The 8156-nt window shown below is 37.2% G+C and overlaps 1 pseudogene; it reads right to left on the bottom strand.

Moving 5' to 3' along the window:
- Window positions 1-7836: 7836 nt before the first annotated feature.
- On the bottom strand, window positions 7837-7923 carry LOC118642915 (annotated as a pseudogene).
- Between the last annotated feature and the right edge of the window lie 233 nt (window positions 7924-8156).

Here is an 8156-nt window from a genome sequence, read left to right as displayed (position 1 = left end):
CGCCAAGTTACCTGGTTCTGCTTGTGACTCCTGATAATAGATTTGCAAAAGTTTAAACCAGCTTCCAAATACTGCAAATATGGCTAGCTGTTCAATGAAGTAGACAAAATAAAGGATCAAATACAAACTTACCCTGACCATTTAGGCTCAGCGGTTAGAGCATCCGCCCGAGGACCAAAGAGTCGTGGGTTTGATTCCAGCAAGAGCAAGTACCTCAGTTGAGGTTCAATCCCCAGCCCTGGTAGGGGTGGTGTAAGTGGCAGCCAAAGGATGTGTCTCTCTCACACCAATGTCTCTCTCTCTTTCTCTCTCTCTCTCTCTCTAACTCTCTCTCCCCCCACTCCATCTGAAAATCAATGGAAAAATATCCTTGGGTGAGGATTTGAAAAAAAAAAAATATATATATATATATATATATAAACTCTACTAGGACTCTCTATGAAATTGAGGAATTGGTCTAACATTCATCATGAATTTCAGTTACTCCTGACAACATGATGAAACATACCATCATTTTTCTAAAAAAGCAATATATAGCCCTGGCCAGTTTGGCTCAGCGGTAGAGCATCAGCCTGCAAATCAATTGAGTCATGGGTTTGATTCCAGTCAAGGGCATGCACCTCGGGTGTGGATTGTGGTTCATCCTCGGCCCAGTTGGGGTTGTGCAAGAGACAACTAGCCGATGTGTTTCTCACGTCAATGTTTCTCTCTCTCTCTTCCTCTCTCCCTCCCTCCCACTCTATCTGAAGATAAATGGAAAAATATCCTCAGGTGAGGATTAAAAAATAATAATAAAACAATTAAAATAAAAAAGCAATATATATCAAAGTAGGGTGTGTCCTAAATCCATATTCATCTTAAAGGATATTGAGAAAAGGGTTCTAAACTATCTTACAGGAGTGTTCAAGAGTGTTTTGAATTGGACTTCCAATCTTCAAGTTGTATTTTTTTCTTCCTCATAGGTAATGTATATAGACAAATATCCTATTGTTTTTTTTTTAAACTAGTTAGATGATATTGATTGCATGTCTACATCATATACTGTCTTTTAGAATTAACTATATTGCTTTATTTATTATTTAATATCACAAACTATGCTTGGAAATATTCAAATATTTGATAGACGGCCATATTTAAACAAATATTCTGCATTAAAATTTCTCATGGTATTTATACATGATTACATGAAAAGTAAAAATGCTAATTTTGAGTGCTAGGAAAAAAATAGAAATGAGCACAATTTATGGGCAAACTTCTTAGACTGTTTAATTCTTTTTTTTTTTTTTTTTATCCTCACCCGAGGACACTTTTCCATTTTTTGTTCAGATAGAGCGGGAGGGAGAGAGAGGAAGAGAGAGAGAGAGAGAAACATCGATGTGAAGGGACACATCGAGTGGTTGCCACCCGCACAACCAACCAGAGCCGGGGACAAACTGCAACCGAGGTACATGCCCTTAGCGGGAACCGAACCCGGGTCTCTCTGGACCGCAGGCCAATGCTCCAACCACTGAGCCAAACCGGCCAGGGCTAGACTGTTTAATTCTTAAAATCAAAGTATAAATAATGTTTCTTTCATCTTAATCCATAGTTATTACGAGTAAGGGTGATTGTTTCTGATAGTACATGGGGGTTGGTCTTGAATCTTCTGACTGTTCCTCTCCTTCATTTCATATCAAGCAGAAAGTCTTAAATCTTTACTCCCCCACCCTTTTCCCCCCGTTGACCTCCTCCTTCCTGCTCCCACCCCCTCCTGCTTTCTCCAAACTGTGTCTATTGGTTGTACATATATGCATATACATTTGTTGCTTTATCTTAAATATTTATTTTACATCTTTCTGGAAGTCCTCTCCTCCACTCTATTGCCCCTGGCTCTGGGCTAATGTTACAGCTCATTATCTCTTCATTTGGGTTCTCGTATTCTGACTCCTTCGTGACAATCCCCCACGTGGCTGCCAGCGTGGCTGTTGTGGAGGGGAAATGTGGCCACACTTCTGCCACATCTGTCATGGTCTTCCTACAGTCTCTTTGAAGTAAAATACTTTTTGGCAAACATTCCAGACTTTCTGTGATCTCACTCCTGCTTGTTTGTCAGACTCATCCCTTGTCTCTGCTCTCTACCAAACCCTCTGCTCAGTGTCACTGAACTACTGTCCAAAGGTTCCAGGAATTTTCACAGCGCTGCAAGTTGCATCTGCTATTGCCACTGCCACCCACGTATTCCCCGCTCAGTACCACAAATCACCACTCATTCCTTTTTCCACTTATATTTTTCTATAGCTTATAATTAACATAGATACTTTTTCCTTTAATACAAAAAACTTTAATGAAAAAACACAATTTTTTCACCATCAAATAATTTCATGTATCCAAATTAATGCATTTTTTTCCCACTTCAGAATAATTAAACAGTAATATCACATGACACATGCTCTCAGCCAACTTCACTGAATTCCCCCCAGAAGCAAGCAGATAAAGAGTGAAGGGCTTGCCCTGCTGGTGTGGCTCCGTGGACTGAGCATCGTCCCATGGACTAAGAGGTCTCTCCAGGTCAGGGTATATGCCAGGTTGCGGGCTCCATCCCAGTAGGGGGTGTGCAGGAGGCAGCCAATGGATGTCTCGCTCTCACATTGATGTTTCTATCTCTTTCTCCCTTCCTCTTTCTCTAAAAAGTCAATAAAAACATGTAAAAAATTAATTAATTAAATAAATAAATGAAGGGCTTACCTCTGCTAGATGCTGAATAAATCTCAAATAAGCATCTTCAGATATTGTATTTGGCAAACATTCTAACGTGTCCAAGAGATTCTTTTTTTTTTTCCTCACCCGAGGACATTCTTCCATGTTTTGTTCAGATAGAGAGGGAGGGAGAGAGAGAAAGAGAGAGAGAGAAACAGCGATGGGAGAGAGACACATCGAGTGGTTGCCACCCGCACGACCCAATCAGGGCCGTGGACAAACTGCAACCGAGGCACATGCCCTTAGCGGGAACTGAACCTGGGTCTCTCAGGACCACAGGCCGACACTCCAACTGCTGAGCCAAACTGGCCAGGGCTCCAAGAGATTCTTTAAGTCAGAGATTCAAATTGTTCATTTGCATACCCTGAATATCTTGAACAATTCTTGCTATATGGTAAGTGCTCAGGTGATATATGTTCACAGAATAAAATATATCAGATAATTAAGAATAAGACTTAATTTTTATATTTTAGTGTTATTTTGAAAAATTTCACCAAAATAATAAAACAAAGTTATTCAGCTAAACAATTATCCTAAGTAATATTAATGCTTACATTTTGTAACCATTCACATACAATTCACTCCAGCAGCATTTTTATGTGCCTGTGTGTTAGGTACTTTGTTAGTTGCTTGGGGAACTTGGATAAATAAAACACTGACTATTTAATGTTTTCATACTATGAGTGGGTGATGAAATAACAGTTGGTACTATTAACTGTACTCTGTGCTAACTACTCTTTAATCACCTAATAAAGTATATGTAGGTGAAATTTAATAATCATGCCTTAGTTTTATTGTGTGTGTGTGTGTGTGTGTGTAAAACAATTTTTAATACACTCAAATATGAATTGTATTGTGACAATATAAATAAATGTATATATAAAAATCAGTGGCCATAATGGTTTCTTAGTTAATATTTTTGGGTTGATTGAACATATTGTTAATATGAATGAATAGTTTATAGTACTATAAACCTTTTATTTGAATTGCACTGTAGAATTTTACGAGAATGACACTTCAACAGCAAAAAAGATGAAGAGATGAGATCACATAGTTTTGATTGACTTGCTTTTTATATGCAAAAAACTTAAAAATACTTAATAATAAATGTCCTGTATGCCCCAGCAAACCATATTATTATAGTTCAAATATGAGAGTTACAACAAAATAAAATGTTAGGAAAATTATTGTTTTTGTTACATTATATTAATTTACATAAGGTTTTACATGTATACTAGTGGAAATTTTGAGGTAGTGCAGATTTATGGGTTTCTTTCTCATACGTCAGATGAAGCACTAACTCACTAAGAACCACGTACGACACTCCACGCTGGACGTTCTGATTGCATCTCATGACCCTAACTTTTTGTTCCTCCATTAAAACACTTAGTTATTAGTAGTAATTTTTCAGGATTCTGCTCTCTGCCCTCTGCATTACAATTTAATGAAAATAATTTTTGAAGGGTCGCTATGTTAGGACAGTTTCTGCAAATTCCCTAAACTTGTTATTAGTTTCAGAATGTTGCCCTAACAAATTACCCCAAATTTAAAGGCTTAGAACAACATAGACCTGTACTCACAGTCCAGTAGGCCTGAAGTCTGGTTTGCCTGGTCCCTTTCATCTCTCAAATCTCCCAGCCTCATATCTTTGACTGACTATTCTGTCTTCCTCTTTTGATTTTAAGGACTTGTAAAATTACATTAGGCTCACTCAGACTGAATAATCAGGAAATGGAAAGTCTTGGTGAGAGATTTTTGTTGTTGTTGCTAATCTTCAACCGAGGATATCTTTCCACTGATTTTTAGCTAGAGTGGAAGGGAAGGAGGGAAGGAGAGAGAGAAACATTGATGTGAGATAGACATATCGATTGGTTGCCTCTCACACAACCTTGACCAGGGCTGGGGATCAAACCTGCAACCCTGCCAGGTGCCCTTGACTGGGAATTGAACCTGAGACCCTTTGTTCTGCCAGCCAATGTTCTAACCACTGAGCCAAACCAGCCAGGGCTTGGTGAGACATTTTACAGTTGTATCAACCACATCACGCGGTGATTTTTTTCTTCTTATATAAAGCATACTGAATAAATTAACTATAAATATTGAGTATTTCTGAGAATATTAATATATGATAATGTCTCTCTCAGAGAAAGTGTAAACAAAGGAAAACAAAACAACATTTTTCATTACAAGTCTCTCTCTCATCCTCCTCCACTCTCTTAGGTATTTTGTTGTAAGTTGCTCTCAAACATGCAGCTTCTCACCAATACCATTGATAACAGAGAAAATAAAACGAAATAGGAACTATTAAGAAAGTCACTGAAAATGGAGACAGGAAGACAATGAGGAAGTGGGGCCTATGCATGTCCCATTACCCAGTTCTCAGAACTGCTGTTCAGCCCTGACTTGATGCTAAACTCAGCTCGAGGTCAACCTGCAAACATCCTGGATGGATGTCTGCTACATATCAAAATGGGCATATGTGGACTTTCTGCCTAGCACTAACCTTAGCAACCAATCACGTAGGGATTAATGCAACTCCAGCTATGTAAGCACCAATCACAAATCTTGAAAAACAACTTATGTAAATCACTAGAATGTCCTTGTCCTTTATAAACCCCAGCCTGTCCTTTCTTTTCCCAGAGCAAGTTTTAGGTTGCCACCTGTATCTGTGCCTGCTAGATTGCAATCCTCTACTCAAATATGTGCTTTTGATTGTTAATTACAACCTAAGCCTTTTTATTTTTATTTTTGGTTGACAAATCAAAGTTTGAGGTCAGTTCTGTTTTCCTGCTCTGCCATCTTCAGCATGCAAATTCTATGTTCCTGTTCATAAAATAGCTGATGAACTTTTGATAACTTGTTATTATTCCAAGCATAAAGAATTGGAAAGGGGTCCAGCCAGTGTGGCTCAGTGGTTGAGCATTGAGCCACGCACCTAGAGGTCAACAGCTCGATTCCTGGTCAGGACACATGCCCAGGTTGTGGGCCCGATCCCCAGTGGGGGGCATGCAGGAGGCGGGCAATTGATGTTCTCTCTCATCCATGTTTCTATGTCTTTCTCCCTCTCACTTCCTCTCTCTCTCGTCAATAAAGGAAAAAAAATGAAGTTAAGAAAAAAAAAATTGGAAAGGGTAGGAAAAAACATATAGTGTTGAAGTGCAAATGCATAAGTGCATGGCTATGGAGACTGGCTATTCTTTAAAATATTCCAAGAAGCTCAACACAGTGACTTGTTTTCATCTTATTTTTGGAAGCTTGTTTGAGTGCTTGCCCAAAAGAAGACTAGCAATCCAGTGGGGCTGCATAGATCAGGTTAGTGGACATGACTGTGTCTGAAACATTATCATCAAATGAAAGACAATATAGTGTATATTTGAATATTTCTTATCTTGCATTTAACAGAGAAAATAAGAAAAACTGACTGAACTGTGCCTCTTCTTCTAAAATTTTTATTTTGTGTTTGACTGAAAGAATTGATAGTCACTAAGTTTAGAAAGGGAAATTTGCTTTAAGTTAGTAAATCCTAGATTATATATTAACATTTTATGTTGTTTTAAATTTAATCCTTCTGAAAAATTATTGAAATGTTTAATTTAATTTTATGTCATGAATTAAACCAAAGATATTGAAACTTGGAAATTCTAGCCTACATATAGTAAACTATAGAATGGTATGAATATATCGTCTCTTGTTTTGTCTTAAATTATAACTTGTGGAAAACTTTTAATCTGACTTTCTTTTATGTTCAGTTCTGTTCTCTAGCTTTCTTAAAAAGAGGAATTAAGCTAAATTTGAGCAAACAAATTTGAATGCATATATTTATAATTCTGAATTTTGTAGCATTTTTATTGTAATTGAAAAAGAATAATTCTATAGTAGAGACTAACAGCAACAAAAATTAAAGCATGCTGTTTTATATTTTCAGGAATCAGCCCCTGAACTTAAAATGCCACCCCACCCCATATCAATGAATGTTATTGGGAAGACTTTGTACTGTAACCAGGAAAATCTACACTGTTTTTTTCACTTCACTGTTCTCTTCTCTGGATAGCACAGTGTAGATGATGAGAAATAAAATAAATGGGATTCAAAGCAATTATTTTCCAAACTGCTTGGCATTGGAAGTCATTTGGAAACATTTAGGACTCTGAACCAAATGAACTTACTATTATGTAAAATATGAAAGTCAAATTCATAATAGTAATCCCTGCATTTCAAGGGTAAATCACTTAGCTAAAATAATTTAAAGTCTTTGAGCATTTATTATAGAGTGTATTGTACAATGTAAATATAAAACTGCTATCTATCCCCCAATAGCAGATTGATTTTTAGCTATTTCAGTAATAGACTAGAAGCAATCATTCTTAGGTATGCATTTAAAGATAAGTCAAGTGGTGAATAACTTACTATGTACCTCTGCTTAAAAACCCCATGTTTAATATGTTCAACCTGTGTTTACACTATTTCAAAGATACTTTATTATAAAATATTTTCAGAGTAACATTTACTATCCTGAGAAATTTCTAGCAGTTAATACACACTTATAAATTTAAATTTGTCAAGCCAGATATAAAGTCTTTCTTTGAAAGTGAGATCTAAGAGACAGACTAATGTTCCAAATAATATAATAGTACTGTTACATACTGATAGAACATTCTTAAAACAACGCACACATACACACACACACACACACACACAACCCACAAAAAACAAAATTGTTAGACACAGCAGGACACTAATAAGAAGAGTTTGGCTAGATTAGCTGCCAAATTGAAGAAGAAGGGTTGCAGGCTAGCAATACCACGTGAAATGTTTAGGCACTGAATAAATTGTGGGGGTCTGCATGCTCCCGAAGGTTCTTCAGTAACCCCAATGGCCTCTCACAGTAAGGGTCTGAAACATCACTAAGTGTCCACGGTGATGTCCTAGGGGAGAGGAAACCGGCCAGATGGGAGGGGCTGGTATCTCCACCCAGATCCTTCTGATATCTCCACCACAGAACAAAAGTCTTAGTCTGAAATAATTGCAACACTATTAGCCTTAGGGCATTTAAGACCAGTTTTAAGGTCTTTATGAGACAGATGGAAAAGTAATATTATTTAAAGATAAAACATGATTAATTAAAAACATATTGTTAAACTGATAAGAACAGATACTACACTTGATCTTAGCCAAAAGGCCAGGTTTTTCCTAAATTCTTTCAAACGAGCAGCACCATGTCTCAGCGAGCCCCATACCTCTCATTAAGTAATACACAGAAACAAACACAGGGAGGCAGCCAAAATGAGGATACAAAGAAACAGGTCCCAAATGAAAGAACAGAACAAAACCCCAATAAAAGAACTAAGCGAAAGGGAGATAAGCAACCTAACAGATACTGAGTTCAAAATACTGCTTATAAGGATGCTCAATGAACTTAG

Source organism: Molossus molossus, unplaced genomic scaffold (genome assembly GCF_014108415.1).
Source record: "Molossus molossus isolate mMolMol1 unplaced genomic scaffold, mMolMol1.p scaffold_m16_p_3, whole genome shotgun sequence".
Taxonomy (NCBI): Eukaryota; Metazoa; Chordata; class Mammalia; order Chiroptera; family Molossidae; genus Molossus; species Molossus molossus.
This window is presented reverse-complemented; position numbering and strand designations above follow the sequence as displayed.